The following is a 25,039-nucleotide window of genomic DNA, read 5'->3' on the forward strand; positions in this document are numbered from 1 at the left end:
AACTCAGAGATAATATTCCCACTAACTGGTGGCGGGCACGAGTGGGAGCAGCAGTGTGGATTTGTGGCTAAGGAATAAAAATTATTTCATAATCTCAATTCATTGTAACACAGTGCGTGCACGCGCGCGCGCGCGCGCGTGTGTGTGTGTGTGTGTGTGTGTGTACACATACATGCATGTGCCCTGCTGAGTCGCTCAGTCGTATCCAACTCTTTGCAATCCCGTGGACTACAGCCCACCAGACTCCTCTGTGCATGGGGATTCCCCAGGCAAGAATACTGGGGATGTGTGCATGTGTTTCCCTGGTGGCTCAGATGGTAAACCATCTGCCTGCAATGCGGGAGACCTGGGTTCGATCCCTGGGTCGGGAAGATTCCCTGGAGAAGGAAATGGCAACCCATTCCAGTACTCTTGCCTGGAAAATCCCACGGATGGAGAAGCCTGGTAAGCTATAGTCCATGGGGCCACAGAGAGCTGGACATGACTGAGTGACTTCACTTTCAAAATGCAGCTAAAAGATTATATATATAAGAAAAAAGATCACAGAGATCCAAATATATGAATAAGACACTACCTACTTTAGTCCAGCGAGAGAAGCCAAATCTGCTAATGTATCTGATGTGCATGCCAACAGAATGAAGGAAGAGTTTTGGGTCCAGGGGGAGCAGAAAGAAAGGAAAAAGCAACCATAAGGGTTAAGTTCTGATAAGGTGACTCTTAGGAATGCTATAAAAAAGAAAAGCAAGTTAGAAAAATGTAAAATTTTACAACTGAACAAAGAAAATTATGTTCCCAGTCCTATAACAGGTACTGAATATTCTGTATACACAAATGTGACACTTTTCCTCCCCCCCAAAACCTACCCCTAATGTAACAGTAACCTCAATATCAATATTTAATGTCCAACTCAGTCTCTACTTTACTATAACGAAGTCCAGCAGTTGATCAAAAATTACAAGGTATACAAAAAAGCAAAGTGGGAGCGAAATGGAGACAAAGCTATAAAGAGAATCAATCAGACTGAGAGATGACCCAGATAGGGAATTTAAAACAACAGTGCCTAAGACAGTTATAATGTGGTACAGTGATTAAGAATTCACCTGCCAATGCAGGGAACATGGGTTCGATCCCCAGTGTGGGGAGATTCCACATGCCAAGGGGCAACCAAGCCCATGCACCAAACTACTGAAGTCCACTCACTCTAGAGCCCACACTCCACACAAGAGAAGCCACTGTGATGAGAAGACCTCTCACGGCAACTCAAGAGCAGCCCCTGCTCGCCACAACTAGAGAAAGCCCGTGTGCAGCAATGAAGACCTGGAGCAGCCAATAAATAAATAAATAAACTTTAAAAACTATAAAAAAAAAAAACCCCAATGCTTAACATGCTCATCAATTTAGTAGACCATATGCATGAATAGATGGCAAATTTCAACAGAAAGCTAGAACATGTAAGAAAGAGCCAAAGAGAAATGTTTTGTAATGATATCAGAGATGAAAAGTTCCTTTGACGAGCCCACCAAACACTCAATAAAATCAAGGAAGGAGACCCCCGCCGCGGGTCCCAGCAGCTCGGGCGGCGGGAGGAGCGGCAGCGGTCAGGCTACTCAGCTTCGCGAAGGCTCTCGGCGCGCCGCGGCCCTCGGGCGCCCGGCTCTCGCCCGCCCCGCCGCCACGATGCCCAAGAGGAAGGTCAGCTCCGCCGAGGGGGCGGCGAAGGAGGAGCCCAAGAGGAGATCGGCGAGGTTGTCAGCAAAACCGGCTCCTGCAAAAGTGGAAACGAAGCCAAAAAAGGCGGCGGGAAAGGATAAATCTTCAGACAAAAAAGTGCAAACAAAGGGGAAAAGAGGAGCAAAGGGAAAACAGGCGGAAGTGGCCAACCAAGAGACTTAAGAAGACTTGCCTGCAGAAAATGGAGAGACTAAAAACGAGGAGAGCCCAGCCTCTGATGAAGCAGAAGAGAAAGAAGCCAAGTCTGATTAATAACCACACACTCAGTCCTGTCAGTGGTCCCTGTTTCCCTTCTTGTACAATCCAGAGGAATATTTTTATCAACTATTTTGTAAATGCAAGTTTTTTAGTAGCTCTAGAAACATTTTTAAAAAGGAGGGAATCCCACCTCATCCCATTTTTTAAGTGTAAATGCTTTTTTTTAAGAGGTGAAATCATTTGCTGGTTGTTTATTTTTTGGTACAACCAGAAAATAGTGGGATATTGGATATGGGAGGCTTTGATTGTCTTGGGTGTCAGCTTAACATTCCATAGATGGGGGGTAGCTTTATATCCTATAATACAAAAGCATACTAAATGGCAGTTTGGAGTCAGTTGTGCATTTAATGTCTTGAACACTTTAAATTACTTCTCTTCCCATTTTGTTTTGGTAGAATTATTTCCTACAGCAAACCACTTTTTGATCTTGGCTCTCCTGGTCAGAATTTTGTGCACTATACTATAACATCTTTGGTCGTGGTAGTCCAGTTTTCCTAGTAACTTGGTTAATGTGCTGTGAACGATTGACAGTTTGGGTATGTAGTGCATATGATATTAAATTGTGAATCAGTGGGACTTATGATGTAACAACATATCAATATTTGAAGATATTGGTACTTGATATCCTGTTAAGGAAAGTTGCTCCAAATTTTAAGCTGGAAAGTCACTGGAATAACTGTTAAGAATCACAACTACATGATATTTTAGATTTCTGGTACGTATGTGAAGAATTGTGTACAAATTGAAATGTCTGTGTAGTGATCCTCAAAACAACCAATAAAATCTCAGTTATAAAAGAAAAAAAAAAAAATCAAGGAAGGAATCAACGAACTTGAAGACAGATCACTACAGACCACCTAAACTGAAACACAAAAGGGGTGGGGGGCAGGGAGGACACAACAGACAGAACATCCAAGAGCTGTGAGATATGATCAAATGATACCACAGGCATGTAACTGGAGCGGGGGGAACGGGCAGAAATAACGATTGAAAAAAAAAATGGCTTGAGATTTTCCAAAAATGAAGTCATCAAACCATAGATCTAAGAAGCTGAGAAAACCCTACAGAATGAATATAAACAAGTAAACAAACAAATAAATACAACACAGAACACATACCTGGACACTTCACAGTTTAATTGCTAAAAATCAAAGTTAAAGAGAAAATCTGAAACACAGCTGGAAGAAAAAAGACATTACCTTCTGAGGGGGGGAAAAAAATTCAGCACACTACTTGCAATCCAGAAGATAATGGTGTGGCACCTCTTAACCACTGAAAAGGGGATGAAAGAAAGAAAGAAAGAAAGACTTCATGACCCAGAATTCTAGTCAGCAAAAATATCTTTCAAAAATGGAGGCAAAATAATGGCTTTTCAGACAAACAAAAGATGAGGTAATTCAATGTCAGCACACCTGCCCTACAAGAAAAGGTAAAGAAGTCCTTCAAGTAAAAGGCATATGATAACCAGACAAAAAATGAGGATCCACACAAAATAGTTCCAGAAATTATCAAAATGTAAGTATAAAAACTCTTTTCCACAAATTATTAATTATTCCAAAAGAACAATCTAAAGCAAAAATAATAACAGTATATTGTGGAATTTATAAAATATCTAAAAGGAAAATGTATGACACCAATAATCACATAGGATAGAAGGGGAAAACTAGAAGCATACTGTATTGTTAGCATCTTATACTGCATGTGAAATGTGAAATAGTATAATATTATGTGAAGGTAGAATGTGCCTCTAAATTTGGACAGCTTAGATGAATGTATGAGTTCCTTAAAAGACACAAACTAGACAAGCTCACTTAAACAAAAGAACCTGAACAGCCCTTCATCTATTAAAGATGGCGAATTTGTAGATAATAACCTTTCAACAAAGAAAACTCCAGGCCCAGGTAGCTTCAGTGGAGAATCTCACCAAATAGTTATTGTACTTCATTTTATGTGCTTTACAGACACTACATTTTTGACAAATTGAAGGTTTGGGGCAACCCTGTTTTAACAGATGATAGTTAGCACATTTTAGCAATAAAACTAATGAAAACAGAAGAGGGAACACTTCAATCTAATGTCGGCCAGCATAAAGCTGACAAGTCCTGCAACAGCAATATAAGCCACACATTTAAGACAAAGATAAAAACAAAGACACTAAAATCTTTAACAGAACACTATCATATTGAATATGGCAATACATGAAAAGGGTAATACATCAAGACCAAGTGGGATTTACCCTAGGTATGCAAGAGGCATTCAACATCAAAAATCAATTAATGTAATTCACAGTATCAACAGACTAAAGAAAAAACCCACATGATCATCTCAGCAGATACAACTATCTAACAAAATCCAACATTCACTTGTGATGAAAACTCTCCAGAAACTAGAAATAAAAGCAAACTTTCTCAATCTGATAAAAAGCACTGACGAAAAACTTACCATTCATGAGACTGCATAATTTTTCCCTAAACTCAAGAACAAGGCAAGAGTGTCTAATCTTATCATCATATCACGTCAACATCATACTGGGGTGCTAGCCAGTGCAATAAGACAAGAAAAAGAAATAGAAAGCATACAGATTAAACAGGAAGAAATACAACTGTCTTTACTTGCACTCAACATAACTATTAATACAGTAAATCCTAAAGAATCTAGAATAATATTTCTAAAATCAGTGAATTGGTTTGCTAAGATCATAGGACATAAGATCAATATACAAAAGCCAACTATATTTCTATATACTAGCAAGGAACAACTGTAAATTAACATTTTTAAAGTATCATTTTAAGAGTATCCCAAAACATAAATACTTAAGAGATAAATCGAAATTAAAAGCACACCTTTTAAATGCTATAAAAACCAGCTTTAATTTGATCAATCTCTTCCCCTATACAGAAAAGCTATGGAACTGCCTAAATAGCCTAGAACTTTAGAACATGCCAACTTATTTTCTTCTCAACTCTTTGGAAGGTTTTGCCAAGTAGCATTCCTTCCAGTAGATGGTCTCTTCTCTCACATTTTTCCTTGAAAGAGGTTCATCCTGAGAGCTCATGCTGTAAGGCTGGTTATCTTAGAACTAGGAAACTTAAAACCAGAATGCAGCCCCAGAACATTTTAAACTTGCAAAAGACAAGTTAAAAGCTTCCACTCTGGGGAAGTGATGAGTCCAGAAACGGAAAAGCTTGAATAGTCACTAAAACCCCCAGACAACGTACAGCCCTGTGTAGGAGACCTGTCTTATCACTGCGATTTCCACACATTCACAGCCTCTATTAAGCAAGGCAATATTAGGCACTCATGTATTTCAAGACATGTCCCTCTTCCCAACACATCCCTGACACACTGAACTGGATCAGAGGTGGGCCCCTAACCTAACACTAGTCAATGACCAAACAGGCCAACAAGTGAGGACATGACATTTCTGGGGTGGGAAAAAACCTGCCAGGCAAAGTTGATTGTCTCTCAGAAATCTGAAATGGAAGGTGTCGAATAAGGCATAGGCAACACAAGTGGGAGCTGAGAAGTCACGAGTTTCAGAGAAACTAGAGGAGTCATAAAGGGCTCTGGACGTGGAAAAGTTAGGAGACAACATAACATACAAGTAAGTAGAAGCTATAAGGTAGAGGAGAACAATAAGGAAAAATGAGGAAAACACCGGGTGGAAAGAAAAGGGTGAGCGGCCAACTGAGAATCCTGTAAATGGCCAGGTAGGAAGAGAGACCACCCAAGAAAGCCTGCCTGTCCTGGATGCAGCAGGACGACCGTATTAGTCATCTATTGCCACAATAATGTGTACAACAGCAAGCCACAAGATCTCACTGGCATGAGCATTTAATTTTCCCTCAGGTGTCTGAGCTGCGCTGGCTCTGCTGTAAGCTGCAGATAAGCTGCGGGGGCTCTGCTCTATGGTCACACTCCGAGGCCCAAACTGAAGAGGCTGCAGCGACTCAGGGGTCTTCTCACAGTGACGACAAAGGCATGAAAGGACACAAGCCCACCAGTACAAGCACAGTGCAGACTCCTCCCATCATGTGTACTAACGTCCCCCTGACCTAAAGCAAGTCAGAGAGCCAAGCCCAAAGTCAAGGGACAGGGACACAATTCCATCCACCGTGAGGTTACGGCAAGAGAATGAATGTAAAATACTACTGCAAAGACCTGAAGAATTGGGGTCAAAGACTCAGAGATACAAAACACAGGGAGCATCCATCCCCCAATGCAATGTTACCTATGGACCCTATCTCCTCCCCCTCCTCTTAAGAGGTAGGATATCATCTGAATTGTTTTGTTGAAATACTTCTAATTTTAAAAGGGTGAGGGGGCTTTAAAAGTCAGGAGACATATCTAGAAAATACGGCAGCAAATGCTCAAGGATTTCTAAAGATGGAAGGTTCTGATAAAACACACCACTCTACCACGTTACTCTGAATCTCAAATCAGTCTGCTGTGGGTCCAACAGTCGCAGGCTCCCAACAGCCAAAGTAAATGAGTACTGTTAGCACCTTTGTGGCTAAAAAACACTTTTCAAGAATAGCATTACCTACCTAATTTGTAAAAGAGAAAAAAAATCACGGACCAAAAAAAAAAAAAGTCAGTAGAGTCAAATCTAAGAGTACAGAAGAACAAAATGGTAGGAAACAAAATAGACAAATGTGGAAAATTAAGACATTTGATTTGTTGAAGGTACAGGAAATATTGTTGACTAAACAGAGAAAGGTTTTTTTATTTAAAGAAAGACACAACCAAACCAAAATGGAGTCACTTGTGCTAAGCCCAGGTCACCAAATAGCAACTTAACACCTAATTTACAGTTTCAACTTCTCCCAGGAGAGGAATCTTAAACCAGTCAATCTGTAGTTACCTGGTCAGCACTAGTGAGGTAATCTGCTTGACAGACTTCTGCAGTCCCCTAAAGGAAGGTGACCTTGCCACAAATAATCCATGCTTTGCAAGTAACTTCTTCATCCCATTCCCTTCTGCGTATAAATCTTTCATCTGACATGGATCTTTAGAGCTCCCTTCTGTTTGCTGGATGGGACGCTGCCCAATTCATGAATCATCTAATAAAGTTAATAAGATCTTTAAAATTCCTTCAGTTGAATTTTGTTTTCAACAGGTTTGAAAGAGTTGTGTTTCTTCAAAAAGTGAGTAAAATTCTGGGTATACTTTGGAACTCTGACCCATTTTAAACAATGAATTTATTCCCTGTAAAAGAATTAACAGTAACTCAGTAATGTCTGTTAAAAAAAAAAAACAACAAAAAACCTCATTCATCAGTAAACAGCCAAGCAAGTCAAAGAGAACATGAGTATTATACTCTTATAAGCAGAAATTAGAGTCACAATGCACAATACCTTTGAATGCTGTTCAAAGATTTTTAAATGCTCACTGTGACCCACACCACACTGGCAAAAATTAAACTCATGGTCAATCAGCCCACAGCTAAGCAGAAGAATAGAAAACGGAACGGAACTATGTTGGCAGTAACAGGGATGCAACATGAACACGCCTGGGCATGCGATGACATTCTCAAATCCCCTGCTTCACATTAGGCTGGGTTTAATATGATGTGATAGCTTCCCAGGTGGCTCAGTGGTAAAGAATCTGCCTGGAGATACAGGAGAAGTGGGTTCGATCCCTGGGTCAGAAAGATCCGCTGGAGGAGGAAATGGCAACTCACTCCAGTATTCTTGCCTGGGAAATCCCTTGGACAGAGGAGCCCAACAGGCTACAGTCCGTGGGGTTGCAAAGAGTCAGACACGACTGAGCACATACACACAATATGATGTGAGCTAACACATCTCATTCAACTCTGCATGAGTTCTCTTCACGGCCTAGAAGCTTCAAAGTTCTAATTCTGAAAATGGGTCTTAGCATAGCAACTCTGGGACACACACCATAATAATGCACACTATTTCACTGAAAACCAGATTTCCAGCTCCCAGGTACCTATAATAAACCTCATATGCACCAAAGAATCCCAGTGTGGACTGAAACAAAAGCAGCCCCTGCAAAATTCATCCCAACAAGATTTCTCTGTCTCCACTGAAACAACCTTAGGAGATGACTATCTAAAAGCACCTCCTTAAAAGAAAAATCCCCTCTCAGTGGCCATCACAACAGAAAATTCAAAATAAAAATCCTTCTACAGAAAACAACTTTCCGCCCACATGCAGAAGGAAGGTTAAGGTGATCTGACTTAGGAACAGCTCTTAGGTGGTCAAATGTTCTGATAAGGAGAATACCAAGGCTGTTTAACTTCAGCTAATCAAAACGGTGAAATGGCAGGAGAGGCATATGGTTTGCTCAACACTGGAACAGATTATTAAGAGTTATGAAAGCTATGACATCACTTTTCTCATGACGTTCACCTGGCTTTTACAGTTTGGATTCTTTTATTCCTAGTCCCTATTTTCAATCTCTATTAATTGACAGAATACTAGTCTTAAGTCTAGACACATCACCGGAGACTCACAGGTTTGTGTATGCACAGACAAGTCATGAGGAAGTCAGAGGTGGTGCTTTAAGACCAAGCCCAGCCCCCAGAGTGGTCAGAGCAGACTCTGGCCTACCTCACAGCTCCCTGCTTGTCTTGGAGCTGTCTGACCCCTGCGTTTCTCAGGTGACAGCCCTCACACAGCCCAACAATGTCAGGGCAGGTTCTGAAACACAGGTGTAAATGAGCTGAACTGTGTCCTCCCACACCCCAAAACTTGCAGGTTGAAGCCCTGATCCCCAGTACTTAAGAATGTGACAGTATGTGGAGAGCAAGTCTTTACAGAGGCAAAGAAGTTAAAATAGGGGTCTCTGGAGTGGGCCCTAACCCAATATAGCAGGTGTGCTTTTAGGGGGAGATCAGGAAGCAGAACACAGAGAGAAGACTAGGTGAGGGCAGGGTGAGAAGGAGCACTGCAAGTCAAAGAGAAACCAAAGCTGCCACCCTGCCCTGGGACTTCCAGCCTCCAGAATTAGGAGAAAATACATCTCTGGGTAAGCCACCCAGTCCATGGTATGTTATGGTAGCGCCAGCAAACTGAGAGAACAGGGAACACTTTTTGCTACAAAATCGCATGACTAAGGGAGAGATGCTACATCAAAATCCATTCTCCCTTAGGAAATTTTTGATGGCTTACAGGACATCTCAAGTCATCTAAATTATTAAAAAAAAAAAATACCACATTCATAATAAGCATCTCCATAGTTTTATCTAACCTCAAAAAAATCTTCCACAACATCAACAGGAAAGCACTGCAGGGAGTTTTTCTTTGGCTACAGCAGTTACCAAATTTGACTTCCATTCTCTGCCTTCTCCATGATGCATTTACAACTGGTCACTAGAGTGGTCATCTCCCACCCACAGCTCCAACTAAGAAGGCAAACTTGCACACTAAGGTTTTCCTCAAAATTCCTTCCCAAAGTAGTATTTTTGGCCTTCTTACTAACACAAGTTTCCAAAGATACCATGATACTTCACATCTCCACACTTGAACTTGACCACCTGGAAAAATTCTAATCCTTTGACGAGAAGACATCTCACCTCCAACAGAAAGTCTTTCAAAAACCATAAAGCAAGTCTTTCAAAAGTCATTGCAAAAACCATAAAGGTTTCCCAAATCTTCATTTTAATTATGTGTAATTATGTGTGTGTGTGTATCTCCTTCACTAGACAGAAAGCTCCTTGACAGAAGAACTTACTCATCTGTGCTCACCAGGCCCATGCAAAGCACCTGGTGTGTGGCACTTGCAAATGCGACCTGCATAAACAAAGGCCACCAATGAATCCATACCAACTCTCAATGGCGTAAGCCACATGTGATTATTCTGGATCTCTTCCTGACAGTATGATGGGTTATCAGTGCTCTCCAGCATATGAATCCCACAATCACAAAGCTGAGTAAGAGGAACCAGATACAAAACGAGACATTCTGTATGCGAGTGTGTGTGCTCAGTCGCTTTAGTCATGTCTGCCTCCTTGCAACCCCATGGGGTGCAGCCCACCAGGCTTCTCTGTCCATGGGATTTCCCAGGCAAGAATACGGGAATGGGGTGTCATGCCCTTCTCCAGGGGATCTTCCTGACCCGGGGATCGAACCGGTGTCTCCTGTGGCTCCTGCATTGCTGGCGGATTCTCTACCCAGTGAGCCACAGGGGAAGCCCTACAAACGAATGTACACACGTAAACTCCAGTGAGCAGTACCCCTGATATCTGCACACGTCACCGAATGCACGTTATACTTCAAAAACCCAACCTCTGGACTTTCTGGTGGTCCAGTGGTTAAGACTCCACACTTCCAATGCAGGGAGTGTGGGTTGATCTCTGGTCAGGAAACTAAGATCCCACCTGCCACATAGTGTGGTCAAAAAAAAGTCTTAGCTTGGAGCTAGGCTACAAGGAATACCCCCATCTCCTCACACAAGTAGGAAACTGCCAGAGTTGCAGTGTACCTGTGGGTGTTACATGGGTAGCGTTTTTTTCCCTCCTTAACTGGCCCACAGCATAATCCCTAGGCGTCCAGTTGCCCTACTGCTGAGGCATAGGATCCAAACGGCATTTCAGGACACTAGGGCAAAGGGGGAGATTTTACAACTGGAAGCTCTTTCTACTATATCATTAAGAACCTATAAACACACTGGCAATAATATCAGAAGGAAACCTCTGTCCATCTCTCTAGAAATTTTCACTTAATTATTTTGCAAATATCTACCTACCAGGCTAACTTCTATTCATCCATCAAAACCCAACTCAAATGTTAACTCTTCTGAGTTCTTCCCAATCTCCCATGTGCCTTAATGTTCCTTTGACTGTTCTACTTATTTTGTCTCACTGCAATTTAAATATTGCTCGTGTCTATTTCTCCTACCAGACCTGTGGTAACATTTGTTACCCTGGCACCAGGTACATCACATGGAACTTAGGAAGCATGCAAATGTCTGCAGAACTAATTTGAAATATGACTACCACTTAACAAGCCCTACCATTTAAATGCCCAACTCGAGAGCCCTAAAATAAGTGGTATTTCCCAGATAAGGCACAGTCTGTACTCAAGAAGAGGGAGTGAAAAAACTATAAATATTCTCTAGGACAATGTTATTTTTAGTGTTGTGGTCACCAGCTTCTAACAGTGAACTTCAGGGTAGCAACCTGGAGACTAAGTGACTTAAATGATGATCCCAGGATCTGCCAGGTAAGCTGTACTCCTCAGAAGGCTGGCGCAGCAGACGTGGTCCCAGAGGCCGCAGGTTCACCTAGTCAAGGCCAGTTCTCCAGTGTCCTACATTACACGTAACAACAAATAACTGAGCGACTCTGAACAAGATTCTTTATCTTCCTGTACCTCAGTTTTCCTCATCATAACATGGGGAGTTGGGGAGGCGGGCACTAACTTACAGTTTTAAAAGATTAAATATAAAATGATTAATATAAAATATAAAGGGAGAATATACAATGTTTAGTTCCCAGCATACAGTTAAGCACTCCACGAATATTTGCTCTAATTATTCTGCTGCTCTCAGTTTTCTTTGAAAGTGAAAGTTGCTGAGTCATGTCCAATTCTTTGCGCCCCCATGGACTATTCAGTCCATGGAACTCTCCAGGTCAGAATACTGGAGTGGGTAGCCTTTCCCTTCTCCAGGGGATCTTCCCAACCCAGGAATCGAACTGGGGTCTCCTGCATTGCAGGCGGATTCTTTACCAACTGAATTATCAGGAAGCTCCTGAATATCTATGCCCATGGAATTCTCCAGGCCAGAATACTGGAGTGGGCAGCCGTTCCCTTCGCCAGGGGATCTTTCCAACCCAGGTCTCCCGCATTGCAGGTGGATTCTTTACCAGCTGAGCCACAAGGGAAGCCCAAGAATATTGGTGTGGGTAGCCAATCCCTTTTCCAGGGGATCTTTCCAACCCAGGAATCGTACCGAGGTCTCCTGCATTACATTGCAGGCAGATTCTTTACCAGCTGAGCTATCAGGGAAGTCCTTTTTCTTTTTCTTTGCGAGTTTTCTTTGCTCCTACCATATTCCTGCCCTGCCTGGCTCTGGGGTCAAAAGCAAGCAGGGGCAGGGACTTCCTTGCTGGTCCAGAGGTTAAGACTCCAGCCTTCCAATGCAGGATGCACGGGTTCGATCCTTGGTGGAAGAACTAAGATCCCCACATGCTGCACAGTATGACCAAAAAACAAAAAGGTAAGCAGGGGCAAAATCTACTCTCCAGACCTTTCGATCACTCATTTCCCTGTCTGCACAGATGATTCCTTCTGGCTACAGGCATGGCCTCCCTCTGACCACGCATGCACCCCAACAGACCTCATTTTTTAGACTTCTTCTGTTTTCCTAATGAAAACGCAGTAGTTTCCTATTTCATTTCCTCAGTGCTTTATCCCCTTTTAAGAGATTAATGACAGCAAATTAATCAAATACATAGATTGCTACAGTCGCTCTCTCCAATATTCTTATGGATAAACCCAATCTTCCCCTCTCCACGTCCCCATCCCACCTTCTTTTGGCGGGGGGAGGGGTATGTGTGCGGGCACCACGAATCACAGAATGAAGATGCCCGTTTCACCTTCCTGGCGAGGCAAACCCTCTGGCTGCCACCACAGCAGTTTTCACCTGTGGGTTTGAAAAGCTCACGGCTCCTGCCATGAGCTCTCCAGCATTCATCCCCTGTGAAAGTGTTAGTCATTCAGTCGTGTCCGACTCTTTGTGATCCCATGGACCGTAGCCCACCAGGCTCCTCCGTCCATGGAATTCTCCAGGCAAGAATACTGGAGTGGGCAGCCACTCCCTTCTCCAGGGGATCTTCCCAGCCCAGGGACTGAATGCTGGTCTCCTGCGCTGCGGGAAATTCTTTGCTGTCTGAGCCACCCATGAGCTCCCCAGCACTCACCTCCTACCAAGGAGTAAAATGCCCAGTTTGTTCAAGTCCAAGGGTGTTTATTAAAACAAAGTCCCATGACTACAGTGAGAACCAGGGGTTCAGGGTTAGGACCCTGTCACTACTTCCTTCTCACTTCTTTCGTGGACTACGGGTAGTCTCTAGACCAGCGAGGCCTTGGCACTGCTCTTCTGGCTGGGTGTCAGGCTGTTGCCAACCAGTGGGTCTCAACCAGTATTTCTTTTAAAATAAAAAAATATATAGAAAACAGGTGAATTTTACAGTATGCAAATTACCTCAATAAAACTATTTTTAAAAGAATACAGAGTAAAAATAGAGTACATGAGAAGCAGTAAGTACTGAGTATTAAAACATCTGAATAACAGATTTGTGTGTACACTGGGCACAGTCTAGCGTTATTACAGTGAGCCACGGTCCCAACAAGATGACCAAACTCTGGTTTCAGCCATTAGCTGTGAGCCTAAGGTAAATTCTCTGTGGTAGGAGAGATGGCAAGCAGACACTTTGGTTTGTGCTGTTTGTAGACTTTACAGACTGCCTCCAGCTTAGCTTAAAGCATGAATTCTCAAGGAGGCTGTACCACCCCAAGGGGACAAAAATTGGTTCCTGGGGGTTAAAATACTTTACTTGTTATTAAGCAGACACAGTACATAAACAGATACACTACCTATTTGTGGTATTAAATCTTCATGGATGGGAAGATAATACTAAAAAAAAATAACCTGTCTAAAAAAGGCTCCTTAGGGGGAGTGATAATGGAAAAAAAAAAAAAAAAGATTGAGAACCATTTCATAAAGTCTAACGACAGACGACTGAACTGAACTGAACTTCTGAGACCCCACACTCAGCCGGAAACGATGTTATGAGCAAAGCTCTGCCTTTGGCTGCCTCTTTCCCAGTAAGTGTGCATGTTGGGGAGAGGGCGGTGCGATTTGGGGACCGGGCTTAGGGAAGGGAGAGGTGCTGGGGGGGCAGGAGCTGGCTAGGAACCTGAGCCTAGTGTTTTTAGTCCGCTGGTCAAATACCATGTCCCTCTCGCCCCCACCCACCCAAATTCAAATCAATGCTCAGGTTTACACAGAAAGACAGCAAGTTCTGTTTTGCATGTGGAACATGCAGGTGAGGCTGCAAAGAGTTATGTGGTTGGAAACGAGGGTCTGGAGCTCAGAAGAGAATGGGGATGGAAACAAAAAGATTCTAGGGTCATCAAGAGCTAAAACAAGAAAGAAGTCTGCCCAGGAAGGAGTGTAAAGCAAGAAGGGAGAGGGGGCAAAAGGCCACGGCCACTAGAATATTTAAAGTGGGGGTTGGGGGGGTAGGGAGGTCCTTAACAGTTTTCTCAAAAAATTAAAACTATTACTTAATATGAACTATATAAAGACAAGGTCATCATAATCAGCGGTCCTCAAGAAATGTCCTCAGAAGACAACTCCTAACTCTTAATGTTTCAGGTGATTTAGAGACAACTATGCAAAGCTCTTCCCAAAGTCTCATTAACACTACCACATTCTCAATTTCTTTTACCATTTTTTAAAGCATAGGAAATTCACAATCTTGTGTGAGCTTCAGGTGTACAAAGTAACTCAGTTATATATATATATGTGTGTGTGTATGTGTAAATATATATATATTCTTTTTCAGATTCCTTTCATTATAGGTTATTACAAGATACTGAATATAGTTCCCTGTGCTACCACACTCTCTTAGGTACCTGGGCGACCTGAACAGCTTTAACCCTAAAATGGACAGCAACTCTTTGCACAGGACAAAGCCCCTCCAAGCATCAGGACGATGTGCACAAGCAGGTCGGCACTGCGTGCTAGGTTCTACTTCAGGATGTTGCCATCAGTCTAAGAAGGTCCATTCCCAGCCAGAGACGGGGGCCATGGAAGGGGATGAACAGGTAAGAAGGATGGGAAGCAGGGCCATGATGTCCTTTAAAGGGGGTATTCATTCCCATTCCAGAAACCCTGTGACTACCAGATCACACTAATCCACACTGAAAGGTACAATGCATGATCCTTGACAGAATACTAGATCAGGAAAAATTAAAAAGCTAGAGAACAAGGAAACGGTAAAATTTAAATATGGACGACATACTGGTTTTATGTCAAGTATCCCAAGTGATATGACGGTAGTATAGTTATACACCCTTTCTCTAGGAGTGAAGTGTCACCACATCTGCAAGAAACTCTCAAAGGGTATGGCTTTAGAAAGAGTGAGACATACAGCTTCCCTGGTGGCTCAGACGGTAAAGAATCTGCCAGCAATGCAGGAGACCCAGGTTTGATTCCTAAGTTGGGAAGATCCCCTGGAGAATGGAACGGCAGCCCAAGCCCGTATTCTTGCCTGGAGAATCCCATGGACAGAGGAGCCTGGAGGGCTACAGGCCAGGGGTTGCAAAGAATCGGACACAACTGAGCGACTTTCACACTTCACACATACAGACAGGGAGAAAGATATAAAGCAAATTTGGCAAAACATTAATCACTGGTGAATCCAGGTAGAGGGGACATGGGTGTTAAGGTACAATTCTCTTAACTTCCTTTCTGCAGGTTTGCTATTTTTCAAAATACAAAGTGGCAAGGGGTATCAATGCTGTCAAATATTTTATTTTATTTATTTATTTTTTTTTAGGACCTCTGACTTTTTTTTTTTCAATGCTGTCAAATATTTTAAAAGTTCTTAATTTCCTTATGTTCCAACTCCCCTCCATTAGAACAGAGTATGAAAGCTTGACATGAAAATGCTTCACAACACTTAAAATACTATCCCTACACACAGATAAAGTTATTTGGCAAAGAGGAATTATTTCACACGCACAAACCATGTCTGTTTCTATATCACAGCAATAAAGTCCTGAGTCACTGCACAGAGTAACAGAATCTGGGTATTATTTCGGGGGTTTACCTTTCATGTGCTGTTAGGGAAGGTAAACCTTAGGAATACTTTAAGAATCTAGGTACTCTATGTAGAGTCTTTGTTTTAAAGGGTATATTAATACTAGTTGGTTTTATACAAATACCAAGAGTTAAAGGCAAATTTAATTATCTGGGCTAATGAGAAACAGTACAGATAAATCAAGTCCATATGCAGACACTGTTTCAATCGCTGGGTTTTAACTTCTGAAATCTTTCATCAGAATTATGAGGAAGTAAAACTGACCAAAAAGTTTCATCTCCATCCATTCTCATTCCTAAAGGAATTTCTATTTAATGACAAAAAGGAGAGAAGCAATTGAAATAAAAATGCCCTAAGAACTCAACTATGGGTACCCAAACAAAAGAAAACTGACTTTAACCATGGCAAATATTTATTGAGAAACTGCTACCCACAGCTCTCTATGAGGAATTCAAAGTACAGCAACTGGACTTTGCACTCATGGGGCCACAACTTTATTGGAGAAGACAAACATACAGCAAACCGAAGAACAATAACAATGGTTGACTCTGTCTTCCCTTATCCCTGCTCCCAATGCCTCAATTCAGAGACTTATCTCCTAGCCAGGCCATTAATGGCCTCCCTCATTCATTAACCTGTTGGTCAAGCCTCTCCCAACCACTGGTGCTTAACTTGGATGCACACTGGAGTCACCTGAGAAGTGATCAAAATTCCAGTGCCTGGGTATCTCTTCCAGGGAAATCCGCTTTTCTGGTGTGCAGACTGGGCACTGGCGATTCTAATACACAGTCCTGTTTGAGCGCCACTGTTTTAAACCAAACGCTTCTACCAAGGATGGAATACAATTCACTCTCCTGCATTCAGGTCTCTGATGGCTCCTCACTACCAATACAAATCTAAACTCCTTCCCGCAATCTCCAGAGCCTTTCAATGTCTCCAACCTACTCCTCCAGCCGGACCTCCCGCCCAGGTCCACAGCTCTCCACCAGATTCCGGCTGTTCCCTCAGAGGACACTTCCTATGCATAAAAGGCTTCTTCAAATCAGACACCAGTGCCAGTCTGATTATTTACTCCAAATCAATTTTCAGGAACCAATTTAAAATTTCCTTCCTTTCAAAAGCCTTCACCAGCTTCCCTGGGTACATGGGGAGTTCTAACAAAACTGGACACGGCTCTAATCTGACATGTATCACAATGTTGGTAGTAGCAGTTTTTATTTCTATCTCTAGTAAGACTGTGCGTTCCTCAAGGACAGAGGCCAAGTGCATTTATCTTTAAGTTCCTAAAGCCCAGTAATGACTGAAACAAAATGAAAGTTCAATATCTGTTTACTAAGTATTGAGGCACCACATGCTTGTGGAATAAAGGAGTAGCATGAGAAAAGACAGTCAGTTACGTAGGCAAGTAGGCAAACTCTGACTCCGGAAGTGAAGCGGGGAAAGAGAGTGCTTCTAGCAGATACAGAGGGGGAAGGCACCATGAAGACACCGGGCCTATTCTCAATCTCACAGAAAGGAGAATGTCCAGCTCTTTGTCAGAGCAAGGCACAGAAAACCAGGAGGCCAGAAAACAGCAGATACAGTCGATGGCACAGGAAAGCCATTGAGCTCCGTCCGGGGCTTCCCTGCTGGCTCAGACAGTGACCAAGAATCCTCCTGCAAGGCATGAGACCCAGGTTCTACCCCTGGGTTGGGAAGAACCCCTGGAGAAGGGAAGTGCAACCCACTCCAGCATTCTTTGTGATTCCCTGCTGGCTCAGACAGTAAAGAATCCACCTGCAATGCAGTAAACCTGGGTTTGACCCCTGGATTGGGAAGATCCCCTGGAGAAGGGAATGGCTACCCACTCCAGTATTCTTGCCTGGAGAATTCCAGGGACAGAGGAGCCTGGTGGGCTACAGCTCATGGTGTCGCAAAGAGTGGGACACAACTGAGCAACTAACACACTGGGTTTCCTCAAGAGATTCCCCTCCGCCCAAAAACCTGACCTTTAGAAATTAATCATGCTTTTCTTAGTTATGTAAATCTATTCTCTGTCTCCTTATCCTGCTTTATTTTTCTCCTGAGTCAGCCACCTGATATATCATGGTTCTGCATATTCAAACAAGACTAGAACATAAGCTCCATGAGAGCAGGAACTTGATTCTGTTTACCACTGCAGCCCCAGGGCTTATATCCGTGCTGAGCACAAAGTAAAGGTTCAACACACATTTGCTGAATGGATGAATGAATATATTTATTATGCCCCTGGATCTGATCTTTCCTTTCATGCAGAGATTGGCTCCCTTTCTCACCCAGTCTCCACATATCCAAATCCTGCATCTTTCCTACCCGAATAGATGCCCAGTCTGACTCAAAGCCTTCTCTGACTCCCCATCCCTCCCTTTTCTGAATTTCCAAAGCCCTTTATCTTTCTGTCTTGGACATTTTTTATGGGCTACTTCATAATAGCAGATATCTGTGTACAGGTATCTGCTGTACATGTAGACATGTATCTCACCTCCCCTCTATACTGTAAATTCTTTAGGGGCAAGCTCTAGGTCATTTCCTCCCCAGAGCTTATAAGTTGCTCAGTAATTCCTACTGAAGAAAAGGGAAAATTAAAGGTGGTATTAAATCTTTGATATCTTAATATTAACCTCAGAAAGATTAAAATCAGTAGTGACTTATCTCCATCTTAGCCCTCAGATACCTGATTCTTCATAAAATGATAATATCTAATGCTTAAATCATGCTTACAGTGCGCCAGGTATTGTTCCAAGGCATTACATAAATTAACTCATTTAATCGTCGAAAGAACCATGAGACACGGGTATCTCTCCTTACAGAGGAGGAAACTGAGGCATGGAGGGTGAGTAGCACAGCCCGGATTCAAACCCGGAGGCTGGCTGCAGAGGCCAGGCACTTTAATCATCACTGGCAGGCAGTCTCCTGTTCATAAGCTAAGTGTGGCCTTCTGAGAAAGTTGCTTCAAAAATATTAGAAATGCAAAGATATTTACGGCAAGGAACTATCCTCATCACGTGAAAGACGGAATTTCAGAAGGCAGTAAGAGCAGAGAACAGATGACAGAGGAGGAATGGGGGTGAGCAGCACCACACTGGGCAGGGTAAACGCTGGGAACGGTAGGAGCATCTCTCCGGAAGAAGGGCCGAGACAGAGGCAAGCAGGAGTTCTGACATGAAGTTAGCGCGGGCAGAGCCCATGTTCTAGACACCTTCGGTACTGGGATGGCACAGCACACGGAGGGCAGCAAACCGTAACTGCTTAAGAACGTCGGGCTCAGGACCTCCCCGGTGGTCCAGCGGTAAAGAATCTGCCTGCCCGTGCAGGGGACACACGTTTGCTCCTGCTCCAGGAAGGGCCGGTGCTCAGCAACAAGAGAAAGCATCACAACGAGAAGCCTGAGCACCACAACCAGAGGGTAGTCCCCACACGCCGCCACAACTAGAGAAAGCCCACACGCAGCAACGAAGACCCAGCGCAGCCAAAAATAAATAAGCAAATATTAAAAAAACTAAAGGGGGCTTCCTGCTGGCTCAGTGGTAAAGAGTCCACCAGCCAATGCAGGAGACAGGGGTTCAATCCCTGATCGGTGAAGATCCCCCAGGCCACAGAGCAACTAAGCCCATTATTGAGCCTGTGCTCCAGAGCCTCGGGGCCCCAAGTACCGAGCCCTCGAGAAGCAACTACTGAAGCTCGCACGCTCCAGGGCCTGTGCTCCGCGAGAAGAGAAGCCACCGCGACGAGAAGCCAGCGCACTGCAACAAGAGAGTAGCCCCACTCACCGCGATGAGAGAAAAACCTGTGCAGTAACCAGACCCAGCACGGCCAACAAAAAAATTAATAAAATAAATAAAAAGAATGTCAGGTTCAAACTGCTTAGGTGACTAGCTCTGCAACTACACGCAAGTAACTTAACTCCTTTACCTCCGCTGCCTCAACTGTAACATGGGCTAGTATCAGCCCTTAGCCAGGAAGATGAAGAAGAAGTCCATGTATATTCTTCAGGATGCGCTTGGTTATGCTGCAGTTAAAATTCCTGTTAAAAAATGCAGTGGTCTAAAGTATGGGCTAACTGGCTTATACTGTGTAACCACTGCAGGTTTCTTTCGGGGAGGGGGGAGGGGGGGTGGAGAAGTATCTGCCTAGAAGCGTCTCACATGACTTCCAGTCAAATTTCAGTATCCAAAGCAAGTCATGTGGCCACGCTGAACTTCAAGGTGATGGAGTGCAATTCTACCATGTACCCAGAAGAAATAGAAGGAGGACAGCCCTAACAACCAGCAAACCACGAAGGAACCTCGCACCATGCCAGGTGTTCACTAAGCCACCAATGACCGAGTAGCTGCTATTACTACTATCATGATTATTGAGGGCTCAAGGAAAGACTTATTCTATGAACCCTAAGGCCTAAAGCCGAAGGAATATGCAGATGTGAGAACCACCTCTCAAACACGTTATTTGCAATAAAGCAAAGGTGAATTTACAAGCATCTCACCAGGATGTAATGGAAGGACATGCCAAAAAGTTTCTAGTAAGCAAAGAATAGTAAACACGAGTTACCAAAATAGAACCACAAGCCTTTTAGCACGGTATCAGGGAAGGCCACGCCAGAATGTTTCTAGCAAACAAGACATAGTAAACAAGAGTTACCAAAATAGTACCAGTCATTCGGACTCCTTTAGGACATGGAAAATTTCATTGATAATATCTCTATTTTAGAGAACATAAGAAAAATAATGCAGCCTTTCAAAAATTCACTTCTAAACTCCGAGCACTCCTTCCCCACCTTTCTCCACAAGTTCTTAAGGGAACTCCTCCTATGTGCGTTTTTAGGACCCTAACCATCAGAGTTCAGGCAGGAGTTCTATTTAGTGAAATGAGAACTGAATCCTAACTTGACCGTAACCTAGTTCTATGACCTAACAAATTTTCTGACTGGGACTCTCTTCCATCATCCATGTGCGTTCAGTCGCTGGAGGTGTGTCCAACTCTTTGCGGCCCCATGGACTGTAGTCTGCCAGGCTCCTCTGTCCATGGGATTTTCCAAGCAAGAATGCTGGAGCGAGATGCCATTTCCTCCTCCAGAGGATCTTCCCAACCTAGGGATCGAACATGCATCTCTTGGGTCTTCTGCATTGGGCAGGTGGATTCCTTACCACTAGTGCCACCTGGGAAGCCCCTTCATCATCCATAAGAAAAATATTGACTAGATGGCCTCGAAGTCCCTTTCAACTCTACTCTTCTGCAATCCTGAGAAACCAGAAAGAAGTTTTGCTTTAGAAGAATCCAGTGAAGACGCTGAATTATGTAAGACTTGATAACACTTAAACTTTAAACTAGAAATAACTACCATAATCACAGCTACGATGGTAGGAACAAAGCTTAGTTTAACAGTGAACAATGGAAGAAAAGTCAAGAGCACCCTGGGAGAGCCCTGCGAGCGTGAAATGTCGAAGGAAGAGCAGATAACGATGGACAGAGTATGACTATCATGTGTAAATGAGGAGTCTGGTGTTTCAGCATGGCTTATGAAGTCAGTTTTTTTAGTAACATCTCATACAACATTCCAGTCATAGCTCTGCAAATCAGCAATGGTGATGGAGACAAATCTGAAGCAATGAACCTCTGAAACTGCAAGGCTTGGGATCTGTCAGCTACCAGATCTCAATTCCAACAGACTGGGTTTTCCAATTCCTTAAGACCCCAAAGCAGTAATCCAAATATGTGCCTAGGGATCAAGAACTTGAAATCCTTTGGAGAAAGTCCAACAAAAGAGCTCAAAGCTGCACGTTACAAAATGTTAAGCTCTCCCAATCAGTGGTAACTTGTGTCTCAGCTGAACAGAAGCCCCTGCCCAGACAACCTACCAGAAATCTCAAGTCACTCTGAGAGAGTAAGACTGTCTCCTACAACAGAATTAAAGGGAAAACAGCGCTGCTTTTCAATGAAAACTCATGTTCACGCCGTAAACAAAGCAAGGGCCACTGCTGCATCAGCAACGCTGCTCTGCCTACAGCCCTACCTACAATCTCTAAGAAGCCTTCTGAGTCTAATATCTCTGAGTGTAAAAAGTGTATGGAACACTCCTACTGTCTCTCATGCTTCAAGAGTCACTGCTGAATGAATAACAATCTCCTGCTTGAAAACCTAAAACCTGGCAAATTAATTTAAGAAAATTACAATATCCCTAGAAAGATCCATTTTATTATGTCTAGACAACATTTTAAAAAGCTATAAATCTACCTGAGAATCTTCATTTACTTTTTTTAAAAAATACTTACTTATTTGGCTGCCTAGTCTAGTCTAGTCTAGACTAGTCTAAAGTCTTAGCTATGGAACTGGGGATTTTGGATTTTCACTGCAGCATGCAGGATCTTTAGCTGCAGCACATGGGATCTAGTCCCCTGACCAGGGATCGAACCCAGGCCCCCTGCAACGGGCGCACAGAGTCTTAGCCACTGGACCACCAGGGAAGTCCCTTCACTTACTTCTATAGCCATGTTTCCTTCCACCTTGTCAATCACAAAATACTTTCCAATTCTGCAATGGATGTTAACCAATAAACATATTTTGCCTCAATGTTATCCTTGATTTTAAGGGATTCAAAACTTGAAGTATAAATAGATGGGGCTGGAGGCACGGAAGCATACACAAACCCTGAATGAGTAAAAGAAATCCTTTCCTTTAAGCAATCAACTTTTAAATATATTGGAAGAGGACAGAAGATAAGGCTCAATCCTTCAAGGGAAGTTTGGTGAATATTATTAAAGAAAAAGATTATACCTTTATAAACTGAAAAACCATCCTCTAAGAAAGCTGGTAAACCAGAAATACTTTACATAGAAAAAATCTCCATTAACTAGTCTAAAGTAATGAGAACCCTCAACACCAGCGTTTTATATTGAGAATTAAGCGTTGCACTTAAAGGCTGCCTGTAATAAATCTTTGTAAGAAAGAAAAAAGCTTCAGCAGTCATTCTGAAAGACATGAAAGGTCATAAGGCCTCACATGAAAACCTACCTTGCTGTTTACAAAACCTTAGAAGACACAGATCTAAATTTATTTTCTGATCCTACTATTTTCTTAACAGCAAATCAACTTTTAGATAAAAATAAATAGGTAAATATAAATGGAAAAAATAGTGTCAAACTTTATTATATGACTTGTTTAGTCTCATTTCAGGCTAAAGAACAGTCTTGCCCCATATTGTATTTTCCTTTCTAAACGAATAGAGGGGGAAAAAATCCACTATTTACCCCCAAATGTTAGGGAGTGGGAGGAGGTTGTTAAAGGGTCTAGAGCTGTGCTGTCAAATGCCAGGGCCACCAGCCATATGTGGCTATTTAAGCTCAAACTAACTAATATTTTAAATAAAACTTTTAATTCTGTTCCTCAGTCAAACCAGGCACCTTTTAGGAGCTTCAAAAGCCACATGTGACTAGTAGGGCCTGCACAGATACAGGATGTTTTCCATCACTGCACAAAGTTCCACTGACAGTGCTGACCTAGGACAACATTTCTCACATTTAAAGGTACACAAAATCATCAGGATAGCACGTTATACCACATTATAACACACATTACTGGGTCCCTAACCCAGGAGTTTATCTCAGGGGTCTGAAAGTGAAGGTGTTAGTTGCTCAGTTGAGTCTGACTCTCTGTGACCCCATGGACTGTAGCCCTCCAGGCTCCTCTGTTCATGGGATTCTCCAGGCAAGAATACTGAAGTGGGATGCCATTTCCTTCTCCAGGGGATCTTCAAAACCCAGGATCAAACCCGGGTCTCCTGCATTCCAGACCGATTCTTTACCATCTGAGCCACCAGGGAAGCCCCAAGAACACTGGAGTGGGGAGCCATTTGCTTCCCCAGGGGTTTTTTCCAACTCAGGGATCAAACCTGCATTGCAGGGGAGAAGCTTTATGGTCTGCGCCACCAGGGATGGGGTCAAAAAACCTTCACTTCTAATAGTGCTCCAGCAGGACGCTGATGTGCCCATCATCTCAAGCAGTACAGTACTCTATAATAAAGGATCAGTTTGTGTTTCTTCTTAATCCATCTTTAACCAACACTTTGATAAAATGCTAGAAAAGCTAGTTACCAGGAAAAATTATTTTAAACAAGGACCACGCCATAAACTTACATTTTTTATTATCAGATTCAACAGACAAACCATTTTTCTTAAAAATATTGCTGCTCTTTAGTCGCTAAGTCATGTCTGACTCTTATGCAACACCATGATCTGTAGCCTGCCAGGCTCCTCTGTGCATGGGATTTCCCAAGCAAGGATACTGGTGTGGGTTGCCACTTCCCAACCCAGGAATCAAACCTGCACTGCAGGCAGATTCCTTACCGCTGAGCCACCAGGGAAGCCCCCAAAATGTTATTCCTACAAGTTTTGAACTTACCTCATCACAGACAGGTAACAAACAGTCCACAGACTTGCAAGGATCCAGACTAAGTTTGAGTAGCCCTGATCTAGAAGAGCTGATTTTACGTTTTTATGATTATCTTTCTGGAGCTGGTCATTAATGATCTCTTTCATATCCCCTACCATTTCTTCAATGTATTTTCACAACTTGAGGCATAAATGTTATTTCCATGAAGCAGAAACCACCCTCCACCATTAAATCACCCTCCACCTCCATTAAAACAGTAATATATGGGGTTTGCTCAAAGAAACAATCTGACAGGTCTTCATTTATAACGTGATCCAAAACTGTCACATGGTCAACAAAGATGATGGCTTGACTTTTTCATGCTAACCCAAGGTTGAGTTTAGATTGCTAACAATGCAAAAGTTGGTCAGCCAAGATACACAATGAACATTACTAGTCTCTGCATTAAACTCCATAAAATTTCTTTACTAAATAAAATCGATGATTTGGGACCTTCCTTACCAGACACAATCCTTCAAAGGACTTCTTAAGAATACTGATGGTTTCCCCAAACCCAAAGTGACCAGTCCAGGTGTATCTCTTCACTTCTGTACTCTTAGGAAAGGAACACATCAAACAGAATCCCTGTATGGGACTCAATGCCCCTCACCAACTACCTAAAGTTTAGGTGTTTTTCTCATTCGTATATCAAACCAAACAGATTTTCCTCCTAGTCAACTTCAAGTCTGGCCCAACAAACAGACTCCTAAGAGAAAATCTCCAGGATAACTTCAAGTTCAGCCACTTCCTAGAGATTACTCTGAGAATTTTCTGACTGCTCAATCATTCTGTTTTACCAATCTGTTTGAC

At 42.8% G+C, this 25,039-nt stretch overlaps 1 protein-coding gene and 1 pseudogene across 3 annotated transcripts in view; one reads left to right on the top strand and one right to left on the bottom strand.

The window, feature by feature from the left end:
• The window catches only part of CHD6 (chromodomain helicase DNA binding protein 6), a 194,984-nt gene that overhangs the window by 163,927 nt on the left and 6,018 nt on the right, over positions 1-25,039 (bottom strand). The gene's annotated exons all lie outside the window — the stretch shown is intronic.
• On the top strand, positions 1,548-2,800 carry LOC122448683 (annotated as a pseudogene).

This window comes from Cervus canadensis, chromosome 10 (assembly GCF_019320065.1).
Source record: "Cervus canadensis isolate Bull #8, Minnesota chromosome 10, ASM1932006v1, whole genome shotgun sequence".
NCBI classification, from domain to species: domain Eukaryota; kingdom Metazoa; phylum Chordata; class Mammalia; order Artiodactyla; family Cervidae; genus Cervus; species Cervus canadensis.